Source organism: Tasmannia lanceolata, unplaced genomic scaffold, assembly GCF_043159265.1.
Source record: "Tasmannia lanceolata isolate RefF3 unplaced genomic scaffold, GAP_Taslan_0.1 ptg000044l, whole genome shotgun sequence".
Lineage (NCBI taxonomy): Eukaryota > Viridiplantae > Streptophyta > Magnoliopsida > Canellales > Winteraceae > Tasmannia > Tasmannia lanceolata.
This window is the reverse complement of record NW_027518721.1, coordinates 18597279-18622445: the sequence shown is the minus strand read 5'-3', so window position 1 is coordinate 18622445 and position 25167 is coordinate 18597279. Positions and strand designations below refer to the sequence as shown.

Genomic DNA, 25167 nt, shown 5'->3' with positions numbered 1-25167 from the left:
GTGAGCCGTCTCAAGCCCTTCCATATGGAAAACCCTGGAGACGACTATGGAGGTTGGCCTCAGATGAACCAAACCTACCGTAAATTAATGTGAATGCTGATCGAGGTCGATGAGCCGAGGTGAGGGGAAGCCCAACAAGCCAACCCAATGAAATTAATCGGAAAGACTAATTCCTCCGCCCGAAGTGACCCAAGGAAGTGGGGGGCAATATGTTGGGGTAAAAATCGGATCGCCAATGAAAGGCCGACACGTGGCACTAAAGTGTTCAAAGGTGCCATGGCATCCTAAAGGCAGCCAGGGTCAGAGAGGTCATTCCAAACCTCTTTTAGAAGCCTTAAACCGAGCCCTAAAAGGCAACCTAGCTGGCGGCGAGTATAAACATGGAAACTGATTTCTAAGGAAAGTCCGCTGATGGGGTGTGAAAACACCAGCCTTTCACAGGCTGCCACCTGTCCCAGGGTAGGTGAGACCCAGCCTCTCACAGGCTGCCACCTGTCCCAGAGTAGGTGAGACCCAGCCTCTCACAGGCTGCCACCTGTCCCAGAGTAGGTGAGACCCAGCCTCTCACAGGCTGCCACCTGTCCCAGAGTAGGTGAGACCCAGCCTCTCACAGGCTGCCACCTGTTCAGAGTAGGTGAGATCCAGCCTCTCACAGGCCGCCACCTGTCCTGGACACCTGTCCAGGACACCTCAACAGATTTTCCTTATAAATAGGGGACTAAAGCTCAGACTAATGGGTAATGCGAAAATCCCTTCTCTCCCTAAACTCTTAAGACATCTCCCCTTCACTCCTGCTCATACTGACTTGAGTGTCGAAGGGCCTGTTCGGAGTAAAACCCGGTCTGGTCTTCTGACCTCGCTTGCCTTGTGCAGGACTAAGCACTCACCACAGGACTCATACTCAACCTCCCTCGTCACTCGCTCTCAGTTCTTACGCCACTGCTGTACCTGTTACCGATTTTAGGTCTAACAGATTGGCGCCATCCGTGGGACCAAGAACTAAAAGCTGTTCTTACATCTCACTTACAAAATGGCAGGGCGCAAGAGTGCGCGGTTAGCTTCTGCGCAGAACGACCAAGCCGCGCTACCTCGCAGGACCCGGAGCGGTCGAATCGCCTCGATGGTAGTGGCAGCTTCTGCCGACCAAAGCCTTTCTCGCTCGGAGCATCACAATCCCGTGCCCACCTCGGAGCAAGTCCAAGCCCTCTTCCAGCAGATGACGGCCCTTGTTGGTCAGTACCAACAACTACTTCAAGCACCCCCTCCACCTCCTCCAGAGGCCCCGCGATCTGCCCAAGGAGTCCACAGGGGAGAGTCATCACGTCATGGGGAGGGCAGAACTCATCACTCCGCTAGACAAGTTTATCGCCCCATAGTGAGGCACGCCCAGACAGAACCTCATCACCGCGAAAGATCGCGGTCTCGCTCCACGCAGAGGCGCCGGCCTCACGAAGATCGTTTGCCACCGGCAAAATCTCGGCCTCGTCGTAGGAGTCCGGAAAGTCAGTCCGGTTCTGCGGCAAGCCCATTTGTGGGAAGAATCAGGTCCCCAGACCGCAGAACGGATCCGCTGCTACAGAGAATGGAGGAGATGAACCACCGAATAGAGGAATTGGCAAAGGATCAGAGCCGGCCCGCCTCCAGAGCGTTCTCAAGCAGAACGCCGTTCACTAGTGATGTCCTGAGTGCTCCAGCACCCAGAGGATTTAAAATGCCTGCCGTCCCTCAGTACGACGGTACTACCGATCCCGTGGATCATTTGGAGACATTTAGAACAATGATGCTCCTCCACGGCGCCTCCGACGGCTTCATCTGCAGAGCCTTCCCAACGACGCTCACTGGCGCGGCAAGGGACTGGTACTCCAGGATCAAACCAAACTCCATCAACAATTTCGATGATTTTGGAGAGGATCTGGTCCGCCATTTCATGAGTAGTCGTAGGCCGAAGAAAACGACTGCATCCCTGATGGCCTTGCGACAGGATGATAATGAACCCCTGAAGGTGTTCGTCCGCCGCTTCAACAGGGAGGCGCTACAGGTGCCCAATTTAGATCCCTCAGCGGCTATGAACGCACTCCTCACCGGTGCAAGATCTGATGATTTTCGTCGAGCGGTGGCTCGGCAAAATCCGCACTCACTGGCGGATCTCATGGCCGGGGCAGAAGAGTACATAACAGTGGAAGAAACACTGGCAGCTCTTAATTCAAACCGGAGGATAACCTTTGAAGAGAAGAATCTGCCGAAACAGCGTAGGGAGGATAAACCTCCCAGGAAAGAGAAGTCTCCACCCCCTCAGAGAAGAGAAGAGAACTTCACACCTCTCAATACCTCTAGAAAGCACATACTGGCGGCGATCAGCGAGGAGGAGTTTGTGAAGTGGCCGCCTAGAATGATCTCCAAGGGAAACAGAAGAGATCCTTCAAAGTACTGTCGGTTTCACAAGGACCACGGCCATGACACAGAGGATTGCTGGCAGCTCAAGGGAGAAATTGAGCAGCTGATCAGCCGGGGTTATTTGAAAAAATACATCCAGAATGACGGCCGCACCCAAGGGCGCAAAGGAAAGAGTCCCCAGGGCCGTAGCCCTCGAAGATCACAGCAGCCCCCTCCTCAGGATAAGACTTCTCAGGTCACCAACGCGCAGCCTGAGGCACCCCGATCTCAACCAAGGGGGGTTATCAATACAATCATGGGCGGACCAGCCGCTGGGGGCACCTCCTCTGCTGCTCGAAAAGCATATGCACGGCAAGTTAACGCCGTTCACACAACCAGCAAAAAGTCAAGAACGGAGAATGAGATCTCCTTCTCAGACGCAGATCTGGACAGCCTTATTTTGCCCCACGACGATGCATTGGTGTTAACCATGCTCGTTGCTAACTGGGAGGTAAAGAAAATTCTTGTGGACAACGGGAGCTCGGCGGATATTCTATACTACCATGCCTTCGAGAAAATGATGATAGGCGACGACCGTCTAAGGCCGGCGAACTCAGATTTGTTCGGCTTCTCCGGAGAGGTCGTAAAAGTGGTAGGACAGATCGAGCTCCCTGTTCTTGTCGGAGATTCACCATGTCAAGCGTTCGCCATGGTTAACTTCCTGGTAGTGAAGGCCACCTCGGTCTATAATGCTATCTTGGGACGGCCTGGCCAGAATCTGATCCGAGCAGTCGCCTCAGCCTACCACCAAAAAATGAAATTCATAACCCCTAATGGCGTGGGGGAAGTTCGCGGAGATCAGCCTCAATCAAGGGAGTGCTATGCAATGGCACTGAAAGGAAAAAACGCAGTGGAATCACTGCCAATCGAACTGCTTGATGTAAGGGACGAACTCAGGGGTACTCAACCCGCTGAGGACCTACTCTCCATCCCACTGTGCCCGGAGGACGGTGAGAAAGTCGCTCTGATCGGTTCCTCCCTTAGTAGTAGCATTCAACATCAACTCACCGAGTTTCTCCAGGGCAATGCAGATGTCTTTGCATGGGTTCCTGCCGATATGCCCGGCATCGATCCAGAGATCAGCACTCATAGGCTTGGTGTCGATTCAACCTGCAGACCGGTGAAACAGAAAAGGAGACACTTTGCTTTTGAAAGGCGACAGGCAATAAAAGAAGAAGTGGAGAGGCTTCTGAAGGCTGACTTCATTCGTGAGATTCGATATCCGGACTGGCTAGCAAACGTAGTCCTAGTCAAGAAGACTAATGGAAAGTGGAGAACCTGCGTCGACTTTACTGATCTGAATAAGGCTTGTCCCAAGGACAGTTATCCGCTTCCGAAGATCGATCAGCTCATCGACGCCACAGCGGGTCATGAACTGTTGAGCTTCATGGACGCCTTCTCCGGATATAACCAGATCAGGATGTACGAATCGGATATACCAAAGACCTCATTCGTCACAGATCAAGGGACTTATTGCTACCGAGTCATGCCCTTCGGCCTCAAAAATGCTGGAGCTACTTACCAAAGGCTGGTGAACAGACTGTTTCAGAACCAGATCGGCCGAAATATGGAAGTGTATGTGGATGATATGCTGGTCAAAAGTCGAAGCGCACAGGACCACGTGTCTGATCTCAGAGAAACATTTCAGGTCCTCAAGAAGCACAACATGAAACTCAACCCCACCAAGTGCACTTTTGGTGTCAGTTCGGGGAAGTTCTTGGGATTCATGGTGAGTCAGCGAGGGATAGAAGCAAATCCCGAGAAGATCAGAGCTGTGATAGAGCTTACCGCCCCAAGAACCATCAGAGAAGTTCAGCGGCTCACGGGAATGATAGCGGCGTTGGGTCGCTTCATCTCCAAATCGGCGGAGAGATGCCTGCCTTTTTTCAGTGCGGTTAAGGGCCTCAAAACTGCGCCCTGGACGGAAGAATGCCAGATTGCCTTCGACGAGCTGAAAAGGTATCTGTCCTCCCCGCCATTATTAACAAAGCCGGAGCCAGGTGAGGAGTTATTTCTATATCTCTCCGTTAGCTCCACGGCACTGGCAGCTGTCCTCGTCCGCGAAGAGCACCGCCAGCAAAAACCAATCTATTATGTCAGCAAGGTTCTTCACGACGCAGAAACAAGGTACCAGCGGGTCGAGAAATTGGCTTACGCGCTGGTAATGACTGCAAGAAAATTAAGACCGTACTTTCAAGCTCATACTGTAAAGGTCTTGACTGACCAGCCGCTTCGGCAAGTACTCCATCGACCAGATATCTCCGGACGACTTGTGAAATGGGCCGTAGAGCTGAGCGAGTTCGACATCCAGTACGCTCCAAAGCCAGCCATCAAGGCCCAAGTACTGGCAGATTTCGTAGCAGAGTGCACCATCCCCCAGCAAGTCGCCGACCCTGAAACGGCACTACTCCCAATTGCAGAGAAAGCGGTTCCTGACGAATGCATAGCAGAAACTCAGACAGAAATCTTGCAACCGCCGGCAGAGCAGGACTCCATGACCAGCACACCAACTTGGGAAGTATATGTCGACGGTTCTTCAAATAAAAACGGCTGTGGAGCAGGCCTCATCCTCACTGGGCCTGAGGGGTTCACTGCGGATTATGCTCTGAGATTCGGATTCCGTGCGTCCAACAATGAGGCAGAATATGAAGCCCTCCTTGCCGGAATGAACCTAGCAATTCAGACCGGCGCCCGGAAATTAAAAGCATACTGCGACTCACAGCTGGTAGCAAATCAGATCCAAGGGGTCTACGAAGCACGAGATGAGCGTATGGTTAAGTATCTTGCCAAGGTTCATCAACTCTCCAGCCGGTTTGCCAGTTTCGAGGTCATCAGAATACCACGAACAGAAAATGCCAAAGCAGATGTACTGTCGAAGCTGGCTGCTTCTGGATACACCACTCTTGGAAGCATACATATGGAATTCCTACAAAGATCTAGCATCGAAAGAGAAGCCGCAGATATAATGCAGGTGGAGAACGAGCCGTGCTGGATGGATGAGATCATTCATTACTTACGGGACGCGAAACTTCCCGAAGATAAGAAGGAAGCCCGTAAGGTGATACAGAGAGCCGCCCGATTCTCCCTCAGCGGTGACATTTTGTATAAAAGGTCCTACACTCTCCCGTACCTGAAGTGTCTGGGACCAAGTAACGCCGCGTACGCATTGCAAGAGACTCATGAAGGAATCTGTGGAGAACATCTGGGGGGCAAAGCCCTGGCGATCAAGGTACTCCTCAGAGGATTGTATTGGCCCACCATACGACAAGACGCGCTGAATCTGGTTAAAAAGTGCGAGAGGTGCCAGAAATTCTCCCCCACCATCCACCAGCCTGCTGTGGCGATGGCCCCAATTATCAGTCCACTCCCTTTTGCAGTATGGGGGATGGACATTCTGGGTCCTTTTCCACCGGCTTCCAGAAAGCGCATATTCGTAGTAGTGGCAATCGACTACTTCACCAAGTGGGTGGAGGCAGAACCTCTAGCCCAGATCACTGAGCAGAATATACAGAATTTCTTCTGGAAGGCAGTGGTCTGCAGATTTGGGATTCCCCGTGCCTTAATCACAGATAACGGCAAACAGTTCGACTGTCGGAACTTTCGGAAGTTCTGCTCTGACCTAAAGATTGAACAGAGATTCACTCCGCGCCAATCTCGACTTACTAGAAGAAATCCGGGAGGAATCTCGAATCCGGGTCGCCGCTTATAAGCAGAAGGTGTCGAATTATCACGACTCCAAAATCCGCCCCAGAGAATTCAGGACAGGGGATCTGGTCCTGAGAAAGGCAGCCGTCTCCCAGCCGACGAAAGTAGGGAAACTTTCCCCAACTTGGGAGGGACCCTATCAAGTGAAGGAAGTTATCCGGCCAGGAAGCTACAAGCTAGAGACACTGGAGGAGCACCTATTACCTCACGCATGGAACTCCAAAAACCTCAGGAAATATTATCAGTAGTCGAATTATCCGGCGTGAAAAGGTGATCTTGTAAATTTGTATATTTGTTGTTATGAATAAATAATCTTCTTGCAAATTCAGTGTCACTTTTATATCTGGAAACCCAGTTCTTAAACTTGGGTACTCACTGGAAACCCAGTTCACAAAACTTGGGTACTCATTGGAAACCCAGTTCACAAAACTTGGTGTGGGACATGATCCCGCGAGAGGGGTGGGGCGCGAGCCGCCATGCACTCTCTCTTGGTCTCTCGTACCCACGCGATTGGCGTGTGCATTTTATTATTGATTCGTCTTTCCTGTGAACTTGGGATCACTAAGGCAATCCGAATTCCACACGAAAGAGACTGACAGAGTCGCCACCTAGATGTGGGATCTAGGACCCATAATTAACCAGAAATCTAGACTCGCTACCTGGTTACGAGAATGGAAGGTATGGGGAGTTATCCACCACATGCACCATTCTTGTCCGATAATCGGTCTTCGATTCCAAAAGCTAACTCTTTTAAATTTATTTTAAATGGCTCATTCAACTCTATGTTAATGTGCGAACTAAGTGACATGCATCCTAGAATCTAATTTCAATGTGAATCCTAGATGTGTATCTTGATTTATTAATTTGTCTGGATTCATTCTAAGTGAAAGTTCTCTTAGAATTCTAATTTCATGGAAAACCCTAACTGATTTGATTAAGTATTTACAAGAAAATTAATATACAAAACACCACAATTTGTTTGTGGTGCCGACTCGCGGGTGGTATGCCATCAGACATCCAAGCTGCCTACGTACCCAAGCCTTACTGGGATCAGAGTCGACGTAGTTCGGTGCACCTAAGCTAAGCTACATATGCCTAACTCAACTAGGACACCGACTTAGACGGATTTGACTGTTTCAACAGTTTTAAGAGGAATTATTTAATTCAAGTTGAGGATTTTATTATCTTAGGATTTCATCTAAGATGCTATATGATTCTTATCTGAATGCAAGTTGTCCCTTAGACTAATGCAGGTTTGCCTACATCCTAGTTTACTAGGCTTGTCTTAAGGAAAGATTGGGTGACTAGTGTAACTAGACCTATGGTACGGTTGCTATACATAGCAAGCGTCCGTGATGAGGCTGGACTCCTAACTCTAGGACTCCCTAAAATTTAGGACACGACACAACACTAGTGTTCCTAAATTGGGCTCTAATGGTTCTTAGATTGGAAACCATAATCCAATGGTTCCGAAAGACTCGAGACAAATCAATTCAAATTCTTGAAGTTAATTAATTTCAGATTTCATGGATTTTCGATTTATGGACACTTGAGGATTACCAATGGTTCTAGGGTTCACCAATTTCGGCCCAGAATAGCATCCAAGGAAGGGAATCGTGCGTTCTTTCCTTGCGCAATTTAATACTTAGGTTATAACATCTTATTGCCTGGCATATCTCAGGATTTCCGTGGACAGTAACCTCGGAGCCAACAACATGCTATAGCTTAAGTATTCAAATTGTCAAAGATCGGTTGCAATTGGGATACGATTATGGATGCACTGGCCATTTTTCCAGGAAAATCTAAAGATCCTAAAATTTCTGTTTCAATGGATTAAGGAGTGAACATGTGACAAAATTTAAGGTTCTTTGGAAATTTTCACAATGATTTTTAATTAATTTCGAATTTTCAATGGATTTTATCAATTTTAAGCATATGAGTGATTTTACAAGTGAAATTATTGCAAACAAATTCGAAATGAGTTGAAATTTCTACAGCAGCAAGATATGATGAAATGTAGCTTACGGGAAGAGTTTTACAGATTTTTACATTAAGCTCATATTTAATTTCGATTTAACAATTGATTGACCAGATTGCACAAATAACACAGAAACCACTAGAAATATGAATCTAAATTCAATGAAATTTCTACAGTAATAAGATATAAGTAAAAATAACATACTGAGAAATTGTCATGAATTTTGGAAACCATTTACTATCAGTTTCAGATTTTTTAATTTTCAGACCAGATTATGAATTAACCCTACATCCCATATGAAAACAGATCCAAATCACTTGAAACTTTTACAGTAACTAGAAATGTGAGATTGAAGACTACTGTAAAAATTTTAAGAATTTTAGTTGTGATCTGATGTCAGTAACAATTCCTTCAAAAGCTGGTAAATTTCAAAGAAAGCATAAAATAATATACCAAAAAAATTCTACAAATTCTCAAAATTTCATGGTAGAATGTACTGGTATCATATTAGTTTCCCACGAAATTTCATTAATTTTGGAATTCATTTAGTATATATTTTATTTTCGAAACACTCATGGAGATCATGATTTTGAGCATACATATTTAATTTTCAACTAAATCCAATTAAATACTAAAAATCATGCAAATATACCAAATAATTCTAGAAAAATCTAAAAATTAAGTACCTACCTGTGATCGAAATCCTCGTCGAATCCGAGAGCCGAAAAATTCGAAAATCGCACCGCCGCTTGATCCGCTTCCGCTTTCTTTCTCTTTTTCTTTGTTTTATTTTCTTTTATATTTTTTTTTATATGGAACAAGGGAGAGAGATGGGGAGAAACAAATAAGGAGAGAAAGTAGATAATGATAGTGTGAGAGTGAGAGAGTGAGAGATATTGAGGGAGGGAGATATTGAGGGAGAGAAAGAGAAAATTATCCAAAAACAATGTGTTGTTTTTCTCCTCCTTTCTTCCTCTCATCACCTCTCTTTATATAGTGAAAAACTTAGTGGAGAGGTGGAAATAAAAAATGAGAATGGTGGGTGTGGTGGAGAATAATGGAATATATAATGGTAATGGTGGGAATGGTGGTGGGAATAATGGAATATATAATGGTAATGGTGGGAATGGTGGTGGGAATAATGGAATATATAATGGTAATGGTGGGAATGGTGGTGGGGATAATGGAATATATAATGGTAATGGTGGGAATGGTGGTGGGGATAATGGAATATATAATGGTAATGGAGATAATGGTGGTGGGGATAATGGAATATATAATGGTAATGGAGATAATGGTGTTATTTTAAAGGGAAAAATGAAGTTAGTGGAAATGGTAGAGAAAGTTAAGTCATGCTAATGGTGAGTCCCACTTTGTGGGTTCCGCACAAGCGGGCCCCACATCAGCGGGCCCTACACAAGCGGGTCCCACATCAGCGGGTCCCACACAAACGGGTCCCACATCAGCGGGTCCCACACAAACGGGTCCCACACTAGCAGGTCCCACACTAGCAGGTCCCACACCAGCGGGTCCCACACAAACGGGTCCCACACCAGCGGGTCCCACATTCTCTTTTGCTCGGATTCTCATGAATAACCCTTCTCAATACTCAACGGAAAAAAAAAAAAATCAGAACATTGCAGGAATGACCAGAAAGATTTGAGAAAGCGTAAGGGACGAACACGGGAATGGAAAATACTGAAAAATTGACAGCGAAACCCTAATTTCTTTGTTGATCAAAGCAGAGCAAAATGGGGGTGTCTACAGATGCCCCTCTTTGGTAAAGATGACGTAGTCATCAAATACCAAAGTTAAAATGACAGAACCATTTTGCGTAGCTTTAATCGACAAAAGACTCTACACAAAACGGAACTTAGACGCAAACATTTACTACCTAATGCAAGACCCTAAATGAAGTCCTAGAATTGGAATGCAATAATAATAAAAAACAAAATCCCGCTGCGGTGCCGCTCGACATCACATTTATATGATGTTCAAAGAGAAAAGACCATTTTTGAATGGACTCAGAATGAAATACCATATTTTTACGGTTTCCAAGGAAATGAAACATCACATTTGTATGATGCTCAAAGAGAGTAAGAAACCATAGTTGTATGGATTTGAAGAGAATGGAATACCGTATTTTTACGGAGTTCCAAGCAAATGAGGTATCATATTTGTATGATGCTCAAAGAGAATAAGAGAACGTAGTTGTATGGACTCGAAGAGAATGGAACACCGTATTTTTACGGAGTTCCAAGGAAATGAGGTATCATATTTGTATGATGCTCAAAGGGAATAAGAGAACATTTTTGAATGGACTCAGAATGAAATACCGTATTTTTACGGCTTCAATCTTCGGTTGAGATGAATTAATGAATTTGACAATGAAGAATTTGGAGATTTTTTCATGAATTTGAATTTGACGTAGAATTGGATTTGATGAATTTGGGGAATTTGAATTTGACGTAGAATTGGATTTGATGAATTACGGGATTTTGAATTTTGACGTAGAATTGGACTTGATGAATTTTGGGAATTTGAATTTGACGTAGAATTGGACTTGATGAATTTTGGGAATTTGAATTTAACGTAGAATTGGATTTGATGAATTACGGAATTCCAAGGAAATGAGGTATCATATTTGTATGATGCTCAAAGAGAACATTTTTGAATGGACTCAGAAGGGAATGGAATACCGTATTTTTATGGAGTTCCAAGGAAATGAGGTATCATATTTGTATGATGCTCAAAGAGAATAAGAGAACATTTTTGAATGGACTCAGAAGATAATGGAATACCGTATTTTTACGGAGTTCCAAGGAAATGAGGTATCCTATTTGTATGATGCTCAAAGAGAATAAGAGAACATTTTTGAATGGACTCAGAAGAGAATGGAATACCGTAATTTTACGGAGTTCCAAGGAAATGAGGTATCATATTTGTATGATGCTCAAAGAATAAGAGAACATTTTGGAATGAACTCAGAATGAAATACCGTATTTTTACGGTTCTCGAGGAAATGAGATATCACATTTGTATGATGCTCAAAGAGAATAAGAGGACATTTTTGAATGGACTCAGAATGAATGAAATAACGTATTTATACGGATTTCAAACAAATGAGACACCATATTTATATGATGCTCAAAGTTAACTCAAGGACAATGGACTATCGTATTTATACGAATTCCAAGAAATGAGACATCACATTTATATGATGCTTAAAGAGAAGAGACCATTTTCAAATGAATTCAGAGATAATTTGAGCTTTGACATAGATTATCAGAGAAAAGGAACTGAAATCTCTAATTAACAACTTTGGAAGCAAATGATTCCATACCACCATGCAGCAAAGGTCTTTCAAGGCTTGAACATGAGATGCCACTTCATTAGCAACCTGCCCCGGTTTAAGGCCTTCTAACCTTCTTCTATTCATTGACCAGAGATCATTCTTGCAACGATTTTTCACCATTCATGACAGTCGCACCTTTTCCAAGTTTCTCGGAATCTGTTAATGAACCTGCCTTCAGAGTGATTGCACCCTACAACAATTCTTTAAAATAGCATTTGTAAATTTTTCTAAAAATAGAACCACAGACATTGGTAATAAAAAGACAAAATAAGAAAGATTACTCAAGTGATCTCGTGATGCTTCTGACTTATCAGTATTTTCTTTTGGGTTAGGTTAGCCTCTTTTAAAGAATGTTTCTCCACTGATAAACATCTTAACTTATTTTTTAAGACAGTGATACTTCATATATCCTTCTATCAACTTTCGGATTGTTTTGAAATTAATGCCCTTAGTTTCGGGAATCATTGTTATTTTTGCCTGACCTACTGAGAGTTCAGAGGTCGATGTAATTCTTCTGGCGTGAACCCCATCTTACCACGACCAAGTATTCCTTTTTAGATTTTCAACTTGGTGGACCGTTCAACCTTAACTTTTGCCTGAATCGCCTTTTCAGGTTTTTGACTCAGCAGGCTACCCCCTTAACTTTTGCCTAAGCTGCCTTTTCAGGTTTTCAACTTAGCAGGGGAATGATCCTAAATTTTGCCTAGATCGCCTTTTCAGGTTTTCAATCTAGCGGATCTTCAAGCTCCATTCTCTCTTTTTTTTTTTTTTTTTTTTTTTTTTTTTTTTTTTTTTACTTGAACACTAAAAGGACTTTACAGGTGAGGTAGAGCTTTTCAAAAAATGGCTTAAGGTTTTGCAAGAGTTTCAACCGAACCTGTGAACAGGTTGCCTACGTATCCCAGTGTAGGAATCAGGTCATGCGTAGTTCAGGGGAATGCCCCTAGTACATTGGGTTTTGAAGGAAAATTTTATGTAGGCTCAAAAGGGTTTGCAAAAGGTTATATATTTTTTGATTTTGGGTTATGAATTTGGGTTTTATTCGGCCAAAAGACGGCCTTCTGGTGTTCAAGCATAGAACCTCTTGAGTTGATCAAGATTTGTTGGTTCCGGCAATATTTCTCCATTTAAATTACGGAGCTTGACGGCTTTTCCAGGTAAGATTTGGTCCACGATGTATGGCCCTGACCAATTAGGCTTGAATTTGCCTCTTGGGTCAAACACTGGTGCTCGGTTTTCTTTTAGAACAAGGTTGCCTTCTTCGAGATCTCTGATTTTAACCTTTTTATTAAAAGCCCGGGCTATTCTGCGCTGATAACCCTGCACATGGTAAAGCGCTTTTAACCTCTTTTCATCTAGCATATTCAGCTCTTTATATCTGGCGTCTGCCCATTCATTTTCTGGCAACTTGACTTCAGCCAATACTCGGAGCGAAGGTACACGAATCTCTACAGGTAGCACTGCTTCCATACCATAAACAAGAGAGTAAGGGGTTGCCCCAGTTGAAGCTCTAATTGATGTTCTGTAAGCCCACAAGGCGTACGGCAACTTATTCGACCAATCCTTATAAGTTTCTGACATCTTGCTAATGATAGTCTTGACATTTTTGTTTGCAGCTTCCACTGCTCCATTTGTCTGCGGCCGATAAGGTGAGGATTTGTGATGCTTAATCTTGAACTCTTCGCAAAGAATGATAACTTCTTTCTTGAAATGAGATCCGTTATCTGAGATAAGTTCATGGGGAATCCCATATCTGCATATGATGTTGGTTCGTATGAATTTAGCAACTGATGCGGATGTAAGCTTTGCATAAGAAGCGGCCTCAACCCACTTAGTGAAGTAGTCAATTGCAACGAGTATGTACTCGTGACCACTGGATGACTTAGGGGAAATTTTGCCAATAATGTCAATTCCCCAAACCGAAAACGGCCAAGGAGAAGTAAGAGAATGCAATTCGGTAGGTGGTACATGGATGAGATTCGCATGTATCTGACATTTATAGCATTTCTTCACAAATGTGTGACAATCTGCTTCCAATGTTGGCCAATAGTACCCCAGACGTAGGATCTTCTTTGACAACATCTTCCCATTCATATGAGGTCCACACACCCCTTCATGAACATCTGCGAGAATTTCTTCTGCCTGATCTTCAGTGACACATAAGAGTTGAATTCCGTCGAAGGACCGTCGATACAGCTCTCCTCCACAAATGACAAAGTTAGCCGCCAATCTCTGCAAAGTCCTTATCTCCTTATTCGACGCCTCATTGGGATGCCCCTGGCCCGAGATGTAGTTCTTTATGTCCGTATACCATGGTTTACCATCGGGACATCTTGCAGCTATCTCTATAGCATCAACATATGCAGGAGCCCATTGCTCTTGAACCGTGATGGGCCTCATTTTCATATTGTGAGGTATGTCAATCATAGAAGCTAACGTCGCTAAGGCATCGGCGAATCTATTCTTCAACCTTGGCAAATAACTGAAAGTGATGTGCTGGAATTGCTTAGCGAGAATATCCAAGTATTCATGATATGGCAGCAACTTTTCTTCTTTGGTTCTCCATTCTCCTTGGGTTTGGCAAATGATTAACATTGAATCTCCATATACGTCAAGATTCTCTATGCCTAAGGCCAATGCTGCCTCAAGCCCAACAATGCATGCTTCATACTCTGCCATATTGTTGGTGCAATTGAATTGTAACTTAACTGCAAGGGGAACATGCTCATTTCGGGGTGACACAAGCAATGCCCCTACTCCTTGCCCTGTTTGGTTTGCTGCTCCATCAAAATAGAGGGTCCAACCAGTTTCTGGATATTCATCTTCTACCATCATGATCTCTTCATCTGGGAACATCGTCTTGAAAGGCTGATTTTCTTCTCGGGGTGCTTCTGCCAATTGTTCAGCAATGACTCGGCCCTTTACTGATTTTTGGGTTACATGGGTGATGTCAAACTCAGACAACAACAATAACCATCTGGCAGTCCTGCCTGTCAAGGCTGGTTTTTCAAAGAGATATTTCAGAGGATCCATCCTTGACAGGAGCAAGACCTTATGTGATAAAATGTAATGCCTGAGTCGCTGAGTAGCCCAAACCAAGGCTAAGCAGGTTTTTTCTAGGACAGTATACTTCTGTTCATACTCCAACATCTTCTTGCTAAGATAATACACAGCCTTTTCATGCTTGGTTTCTGGATCTTGCTGCGCTAACATACAACCCATTGTGGTTTCTGTTACTGACAAATAAAGCAGCAATGGATGTCCCGGTATCACTGGTGCTACTATCGGTGGTTCAGACAAACTTTGCTTTATCTTTTCAAAGGCCTGCTGACATTCCTCTGTCCATTCTTTGGAAGAGTTCTTCTTTAAGAGCTTAAAGATAGGTTCACAAGTTGATGTCAGATGAGCGATGAATCGCCTTAGGAACTGTATCCTTCCTAGGAATCCCCGAATTTCCTTCTCGGTTCTAGGCGGCGGCATCTCCTGGATAGCCTTAATCTTCTGAGGATCCACCTCTATACCCCTTTGACTCACCATGAATCCTAACAACTTACCAGAGGTAACCCCGAATACACACTTGCTAGGATTCAGGCGAAGCTGGTATTTGAGTATTCTTTCAAAGAACTTCTTGAGGTTCGGGATGTGATCCCTCCTTTCCCTAGCTTTTACAATCATATCATCGACATAAACTTCGACTTCTCTATGTATCATGTCATGGAGTAAGGCTGTAGCTGCTCTTTGATACGTCGCACCAGCATTCTTAAGACCAAATGGCATTGCCCGATAGCAATATGTCCCCCATTGTGTAATGAACGAGGTCTTAGCCATGTCCTCGGGTGCCATCTTAATTTGATTGTAGCCCGAGAAACCATCCATGAAAGATAGTAATTCATGCCCGGCCGTATTGTCCACCAAGATATCGATATGTGGTAGAGGGAAATCATCTTTTGGACTTGCCTTGTTCAAATCCCTAAAATCTACACACATTCTCACCTTTCCATCTTTCTTCGGTACAGGTACTATATTTGCGAGCCATTCTGGATATTCCACCACTTGCAGAAATCCAGCATTCAACTGCTTAGTAACCTCTTCTTCTACTTTCAGGACCCACTCAGGCTTCATTCTCCTTAGCTTCTGCTTTTTAGGTTTAATCCCAGGCAACAAAGGTAGCTTGTGTTGAACAATGTCTTCGCTCAACCCGGGCATATCTTTGTAGGACCAGGCAAAAACTTCTTTATATTCCTTAAGTAGGTTTATTAATTCATCGCGCTCTTCAGATGATAGAGTATTTCCAATTCGTATTTCCTGTATTAAATCTTCTGTTCCGATGTTTATAATTTCGATTTCATCTTTAAGAGGCTGGGCTCGGCGCTCCTCCTCTTGTTTGAGCATATGCTGTAATTCAAAGGGAGTTTCGTCGATCCCCTCTTCCTCGTCTGAGGAGGGAGTGTTATCATTATTATTAAAGTCAGAAGCAAACACAGAGACATACTGAGAATCAGATTTCATTGAATTGAAAGAAGTTACATCATTATCATTGGACTCATCCTGAACAGGCTCAGGATTCACATAGTAAATAAACTCAGAAAATGACTCGCCTGGACTAGGCACTGACACCGATTCACTCGACTTGACTAGACTTGACTTAGCAATATAATAAGGTGGAAAAACATCAGAACTCCAGTTTGAAAGATTTTCTGTTGCAGGTGCAATCTGACTCTGAGGTTCAGTAAAGGTATCATTACTCTGAATAACTGCCACCAGCACATCTTCACAGTCAGTCTCTTCTTGCTTTTTAGAATGATCTAAAACGGGCAACTCCTGACAAACAACATCAGGCACATCTTCTTCGAACAAAGACCCCAACATATCTGGCTCAAGGCAGACTATCCAATCCTCAACAGTTTTTTCAACACAATATACCGGCGGTTCTGTTTCTGGGAGAGCAAGGCCACTGAATATTTCAAAACCCGGTATCATGATCCCTGTTACTGAGTCATACCATGGTTCAGAAAACCCATAGTATGGAGAAGTCTCACCTTCTTTGATAAAGTGACCATTCATTGATAAGGAATATGGAGTCATCGGGAGTATCCTTCCAGTGCGGCGGATTTCTTCCTTCAATTTCAACAATTCTTTCATGGATTCCTCCTCCTCCTCAGTAGGTATATACCCAAGACCGAAAGCTCCAGAGTTTGCTTTGATTGGGCGCCAGTGAGACGCTTTGCTTGGATCACGGCCTAAATTCATACCCGGAAAGTAGTTCATTTTTCTCATCATCTTGGCAACCACAGGACTGATGGCAAAAGGCAAATACAACTCCTCCCGAGAGGCATCTTCATAGGAAATAGCAGTAACATCGAATGCGAAACCATTCAAGTTGTAATCATCTGCTTTTGTAACTGGAAGAATCCGAGTTTCTCCTGTTATCTGCCCTATTTCTGGCTCTTCGTCGCCTCTGACAGTGATCAATTTTCCTTCTTTAATGAACTTCAGTTTTTGATGAAGGGTTGAGGCAACAACACCTTCCTTATGCAACCAGGGTCGTCCCAGAAGTATATTGAACGAGGCTTTGATATCAATAACTTGAAATTCCACCTCAAATTCTTGACCGCCTATAACGATCCTGGTGGTAAGGACTCCGACCACATTTCTGCGGGTATTGTCATATGCGAGGATACCAAGGGTTGATTCGGCAAAATCAGTGGGACCGAAACCCAAGGTAATGGCAGTTCTTAATGGACATACATTCAACGCGGATCCATTATCTACCAGCACAGACGGTACTTTCTTGCCTTCGCAAACAACAGTGACATGAAGAGCTCTAGCATGATTCCGACCTTGAGGAGGCAGCTCCTGGTCTGAGAAACTAATGGCCCTGGTGGCGTGTGTCAGAGCGACAACTTCAGCTAGTTGCTCTGGAGATATTTCTGAGGACACCTGTGTGGTATTCAGTTCTTTCAACACAGCCTCTCTGTGTTTCTTCGATGCTATCAACAACCCCCAAACAGATATGACAGCCTGAGTTTTCTTCAACTGCTGAACAACTTCATCATCTGGGTCCTTCACGTATTGCGGCTCCTCTCCTCGAGCCAATGCCCCTGGATTTTCGACTCTTAATTCAGCAGGTTTGAAAATTCTTCCACCCCTTGTCACATGTCTGACTTCATCCAATTCTGGCTCACCATAGGTGATAATTTGAGGGACTTGTGGCTCATAGGTGATTACCAAGGGAGGTACAGACTCCCTCAGGTATGATTCATCACAGAAGATGATTTCGGGTTCAGAAATGGGTTCTAAAGCACATATGAGGGTGAGAGGGTCAAACTCAGGATCTCCTATGGTTATGGCATTAACGGCAGCGAGAGGATTAGCATGACCAGGTAGCGGGTTTTGGGTAACATTGGGTCTTGGTTGGAATGCAATGACTTTCTCATCAATAAGTTTCTGGATTCTGAATTTCAAGGCGATGCAATTGTCTGTAAGATGACCAGGACCCCTGTGATACTCACAGTGTAGGTCGGCTCGCCAATTGGCAGGTAAAGGATTGGGGGGAGGCCGGGTGGCAGGTAGGGTTATGCGACCTGAAGCCAGACACTGCTTAAGCACCTCCGAAGATGGAATGGGAAGAGGAGTAAATTCTACCCGGGCTTGTTGCCGAGGTGCGGTCGCAGGTTGAGCATAGTCCATTACTAGAGGTTCCTGGGATTTAGAGGATTGAGCATTGGAATGGGAGATACTACTGACTTGGGCTGGTGGGGATTTTTTGAAATCTCTAGGATTTGGGTTGCTACGGTTGAATACACCTTGAGCCATAGCCTCCTCTATCTGGGTGCCAGCCACAATGAAGTGTTTGAAGTCTGGATAGTATTGCAATGACATGTGATACTGGAGCTGGGGGGAAATATTTTTCATGATTATCTGGACTTGCTCCTCCTCAGACGGGCGCTCCATCATCTGAGCTGCTATTCTCCTCCATCTTTTCACAAAAATCAGAAAGGATTCTCTCGAGTCTTGTTTTGTTCTCTCTAAATCCTTTCTGGTGATTTCTGTCCCATCATCATATTTGAACTGCCTGATGAATTGCTCGCCGATATCCTTCCATGTCCTGTAACGAGTCTTGTCCAAGACCATGAACCATCTCCTAGCAACCTTGGTTAGGGAAACTGGGAACAATTGAGCCATTTGCTCAGGAGATAAGCCTTGAGGCTGACACATGATGGTGAACATTTGTAAATGTGTGATTGGACAACCCACACCATCATATTTGTCGAAATCGGGCATTTGAAAATTAGCAGGAAGGCGGATTTCGGGAAATAGAGTAAGATCACTGGGATTGAAACTACCCTGGTCTTGAAACTGAATGTCTTGAACTTTTCTGGTAAGAGTCTCTAATTTCTCCATAACAGACTTATCAACCATGGACTGAGAAGGTCTACTGCGATTCTCGCTATACTGCTCTTTTTCCAAATCTTCTTCGGTTTTATCATGGATATTGATGAACATTGGCTGGACAGGTGCTGCTGAAGTAGCTGCTTGGTGCACAGGCCCTTTATCCTTGGACAACGATTGTCCGAACTTCTCAGAAAGTTGAGCCTTGATAACTTGGTTCTCTTCCTTGAGTTCTTGAAGCTGCCGGAGAATCAAGGTAAGAGTATCGGTGATAGCAGCGAGTGGAGGACTGTCCTGGTTTTCTGCCATTGGTGAGGATGAGGACGGGAAAGAATGAGATGCTGGGGTTCTCAGAGAAGGTGGCGGGGATACAGATTTCCTCTGTAATCGAGAAGAGACCCGAACCCAAGGAATATTAGGGTTAGCTATGGTGTCTACGGCCCTGTAATATTTGAAAGACATATTTAAAATCAGAAAGAAGTAGACACTGATGTATGCATAGACGAAGATACTGAAAGAAAAAGGTGAACTTTTATTGATAGATCATTAAAGCTTGAGTACATGGTTCGATCTTTCAAAGATAGACTGATAAGAGAAAACATGACATTAAGCACTCTTTCTAGACTTCTTCTTTGGACGACTATCTTCCTCAACTGACTCCTTGAAAGATTTGATGACTCGAACATCCCAAGCAGATGAAACGGCTTTGACAATCTTGGGCTTGAGATCCTCAGGCGGATAGAAATGACGAAGGGGAGGCACAATGGATTGCTCCCTTCCATACTGACGCTGAATCCTGGCAGGAATATAAAAGGAAGTCTTTTTGAGGCCAAGAAGGCGAACGTAGTTAGCTTCTCCAGTATTGAAGACAGCTTCTTGGATTCCAGGGATTTGCCAATAAATCTGATCTTCATGGCGAGAACTCAACCACTCAGCCCAATCGCCTTTATGATTGAAAGAAACATCATGACGCCATTCACTGAAGGTGTATAACGTATGATCAAAATGCACAGGAGCTGCAATTTTTAGCTTGTGGCATAACCACACGTGAAGTAATGCAGGACATCCTGAGAAGGACCCAACAAAAGATCGAACATAAGAGCCTGGACCTGAGCTGGCACGAAGACGAGCCATCTCATCCAATCCATTGAAGGTTTCTGCAAGCATAGTAGGAATTGGATTGGCGCCACGATCCATCTGATCAACGAGGTCCAAGAGAACAGCTGACGCACAGCGAGAAAGCTGGACAGTGAGGAACCTAGCAAAGGAGCAGAATCTCAGAGCGCGACCTCGGGCTTTTTGAATATCAACAGCACCAATATGCCCAACAGGAGGGTAAATGTCAATCAGTTGTTGCATGGACACTTCCTGGTCTTTGATGAAAGAGTTCATGGATTCATCTGGATTATTCATCAAGCGAAGGAACAAAGGACGATAATCCGACACGTAAGATGGCTTCACCAGAGGGCCATCTACAGGATATTCCAATAAGGCACACCATTCTTCAAAGGTGGGACACATTTCTTGGTTGCCAAAACGGAAGACATGATGATCGGGATCCCAACACTCTGATGCAGCATAGAGTAATCCCCAATCGAGCTTGATGGTGGCCACGTAACCGAAGAGATTTTTCTCTTGCTCACTTATGGCATAGATATGGGATTCTCTTAATGTACCACGGATCCAATCAAGAATTGTACGAGTAGACATGGTGTCTGTAAGCCAGGAGAAAGGATACAGGGATAATCAGGATTACATGAACATGAGATTAGGATGAGTTCCTACCAATATAAAGGAAGTATGGATACTCGATCGAATCAGATAATATAAGATTAAAAATCGTACGATCGAGATGAGATGAGATAGCATAAGATTGCTTTCAACGGATGGATCATGAATGACTAATCCTATGAGATCTTTGGAAATGAATGGGATTTAAATCCTAACCCCAAAGGGAAAGTTTTTTAATCTTTGCACATTTTATCAGTGTTACCTGAAGGCATCAACCCTAATCCTAATCTAGCGGAGTGGAGAGAGGATCTCGACTCATGACTTTGTTTGTGTACCTAGGACCGATCGTAGCCATTAGAAGATGGTCTACGGCCTAATCTAGACACAAATAGGTAGGATATCCTAAACTAGGCTCACACACGTGATGCACATGTGTTCGTATACTACATGCATGTGTGGGTTAATCTAGGGGTAAGGCCAAGAGTTCCCTTAGCGCGAATCCCTGTTCGATATACTGTACCAGTGTCCGGCGTATCAGTACGTGAACAAGAGATCCGTTTACGTACCATAAAGGTACTAGGCTAAGGGTGGAATGCTTCTCTAGCACAGAGGCACCAGGTGATGAAATCCCAGTCAACCATGCTAGATAACACTCCGGGTTCCTAAAATAGGACGTGTGTGCATGTGAGATGCAGGGGTTTAGATGAAAGTGATGTAAGTGTGTGCAATAAGTTCGCGCAATATATGATGCCTTCAGGTTTTGTTAGATTAAGTTTGAGTATATGTGATGAGAAAATAAAGCATACAAACTAATCTAACAAGCATAAAAGAGATAGAGTTTTCATGAGCCAGTTAAAATAGATTCAAATGAGTTATCCTTTGGAATTGTAATGAAGTTAGGTGGTCCCCAGCAGAGTCGCCAGACTGTGGGACATGATCCCGCGAGAGGGGTGGGGCGCGAGCCGCCATGCACTCTCTCTTGGTCTCTCGTACCCACGCGATTGGCGTGTGCATTTTATTATTGATTCGTCTTTCCTGTGAACTTGGGATCACTAAGGCAATCCGAATTCCACACGAAAGAGACTGACAGAGTCGCCACCTAGATGTGGGATCTAGGACCCATAATTAACCAGAAATCTAGACTCGCTACCTGGTTACGAGAATGGAAGGTATGGGGAGTTATCCACCACATGCACCATTCTTGTCCGATAATCGGTCTTCGATTCCAAAAGCTAACTCTTTTAAATTTATTTTAAATGGCTCATTCAACTCTATGTTAATGTGCGAACTAAGTGACATGCATCCTAGAATCTAATTTCAATGTGAATCCTAGATGTGTATCTTGATTTATTAATTTGTCTGGATTCATTCTAAGTGAAAGTTCTCTTAGAATTCTAATTTCATGGAAAACCCTAACTGATTTGATTAAGTATTTACAAGAAAATTAATATACAAAACACCACAATTTGTTTGTGGTGCCGACTCGCGGGTGGTATGCCATCAGACATCCAAGCTGCCTACGTACCCAAGCCTTACTGGGATCAGAGTCGACGTAGTTCGGTGCACCTAAGCTAAGCTACATATGCCTAACTCAACTAGGACACCGACTTAGACGGATTTGACTGTTTCAACAGTTTTAAGAGGAATTATTTAATTCAAGTTGAGGATTTTATTATCTTAGGATTTCATCTAAGATGCTATATGATTCTTATCTGAATGCAAGTTGTCCCTTAGACTAATGCAGGTTTGCCTACATCCTAGTTTACTAGGCTTGTCTTAAGGAAAGATTGGGTGACTAGTGTAACTAGACCTATGGTACGGTTGCTATACATAGCAAGCGTCCGTGATGAGGCTGGACTCCTAACTCTAGGACTCCCTAAAATTTAGGACACGACACAACACTAGTGTTCCTAAATTGGGCTCTAATGGTTCTTAGATTGGAAACCATAATCCAATGGTTCCGAAAGACTCGAGACAAATCAATTCAAATTCTTGAAGTTAATTAATTTCAGATTTCATGGATTTTCGATTTATGGACACTTGAGGATTACCAATGGTTCTAGGGTTCACCAATTTCGGCCCAGAATAGCATCCAAGGAAGGGAATCGTGCGTTCTTTCCTTGCGCAATTTAATACTTAGGTTATAACATCTTATTGCCTGGCATATCTCAGGATTTCCGTGGACAGTAACCTCGGAGCCAACAACATGCTATAGCTTAAGTATTCAAATTGTCAAAGATCGGTTGCAATTGGGATACGATTATGGATGCACTGGCCATTTTTCCAGGAAAATCTAAAGATCCTAAAATTTCTGTTTCAATGGATTAAGGAGTGAACATGTGACAAAATTTAAGGTTCTTTGGAAATTTTCACAATGATTTTTAATTAATTTCGAATTTTCAATGGATTTTATCAATTTTAAGCATATGAGTGATTTTACAAGTGAAATTATTGCAAACAAATTCGAAATGAGTTGAAATTTCTACAGCAGCAAGATATGATGAAATGTAGCTTACGGGAAGAGTTTTACAGATTTTTACATTAAGCTCATATTTAATTTCGATTTAACAATTGATTGACCAGATTGCACAAATAACACAGAAACCACTAGAAATATGAATCTAAATTCAATGAAATTTCTACAGTAATAAGATATAAGTAAAAATAACATACTGAGAAATTGTCATGAATTTTGGAAACCATTTACTATCAGTTTCAGATTTTTTAATTTTCAGACCAGATTATGAATTAACCCTACATCCCATATGAAAACAGATCCAAATCACTTGAAACTTTTACAGTAACTAGAAATGTGAGATTGAAGACTACTGTAAAAATTTTAAGAATTTTAGTTGTGATCTGATGTCAGTAACAATTCCTTCAAAAGCTGGTAAATTTCAAAGAAAGCATAAAATAATATACCAAAAAAATTCTACAAATTCTCAAAATTTCATGGTAGAATGTACTGGTATCATATTAGTTTCCCACGAAATTTCATTAATTTTGGAATTCATTTAGTATATATTTTATTTTCGAAACACTCATGGAGATCATGATTTTGAGCATACATATTTAATTTTCAACTAAATCCAATTAAATACTAAAAATCATGCAAATATACCAAATAATTCTAGAAAAATCTAAAAATTAAGTACCTACCTGTGATCGAAATCCTCGTCGAATCCGAGAGCCGAAAAATTCGAAAATCGCACCGCCGCTTGATCCGCTTCCGCTTTCTTTCTCTTTTTCTTTGTTTTATTTTCTTTTATATTTTTTTTTATATGGAACAAGGGAGAGAGATGGGGAGAAACAAATAAGGAGAGAAAGTAGATAATGATAGTGTGAGAGTGAGAGAGTGAGAGATATTGAGGGAGGGAGATATTGAGGGAGAGAAAGAGAAAATTATCCAAAAACAATGTGTTGTTTTTCTCCTCCTTTCTTCCTCTCATCACCTCTCTTTATATAGTGAAAAACTTAGTGGAGAGGTGGAAATAAAAAATGAGAATGGTGGGTGTGGTGGAGAATAATGGAATATATAATGGTAATGGTGGGAATGGTGGTGGGAATAATGGAATATATAATGGTAATGGTGGGAATGGTGGTGGGAATAATGGAATATATAATGGTAATGGTGGGAATGGTGGTGGGGATAATGGAATATATAATGGTAATGGTGGGAATGGTGGTGGGGATAATGGAATATATAATGGTAATGGAGATAATGGTGGTGGGGATAATGGAATATATAATGGTAATGGAGATAATGGTGTTATTTTAAAGGGAAAAATGAAGTTAGTGGAAATGGTAGAGAAAGTTAAGTCATGCTAATGGTGAGTCCCACTTTGTGGGTTCCGCACAAGCGGGCCCCACATCAGCGGGCCCTACACAAGCGGGTCCCACATCAGCGGGTCCCACACAAACGGGTCCCACATCAGCGGGTCCCACACAAACGGGTCCCACACTAGCAGGTCCCACACTAGCAGGTCCCACACCAGCGGGTCCCACACAAACGGGTCCCACACCAGCGGGTCCCACATTCTCTTTTGCTCGGATTCTCATGAATAACCCTTCTCAATACTCAACGGAAAAAAAAAAAAATCAGAACATTGCAGGAATGACCAGAAAGATTTGAGAAAGCGTAAGGGACGAACACGGGAATGGAAAATACTGAAAAATTGACAGCGAAACCCTAATTTCTTTGTTGATCAAAGCAGAGCAAAATGGGGGTGTCTACACTTGGGTACTCATTGGAAACCCAGTTCTTAAACTTGGGTACGCACTGGAAACCCAGTTCTTAAACTTGGGTACTCACTGGAAACCCAGTTCACAAAACTTGGGTACTCACTGGAAACCCAGTTCTTAAACTTGGGTACGCACTGGAAACCCAGTTCTTAAACTTGGGTACGCACTGGAAACCCAGTTCTTAAACTTGGGTACGCACTGGAAACCCAGTTCTTAAACTTGGGTACTCACTGGAAACCCAGTTCACAAAACTTGGGTACTCACTGGAAACCCAGTTCACAAAACTTGGGTACTTGTTAAAAGACCAGTTCGTCACAATTCGACCATCAAC

General features: G+C 43.3%; 1 protein-coding gene across 2 annotated transcripts in view; it reads left to right on the top strand.

Moving 5' to 3' along the window:
• The window catches only part of LOC143863984 (protein ABSCISIC ACID-INSENSITIVE 5-like), a 51816-nt gene that overhangs the window by 10445 nt on the left and 16204 nt on the right, over window positions 1-25167 (top strand). The window lies entirely within an intron of this gene.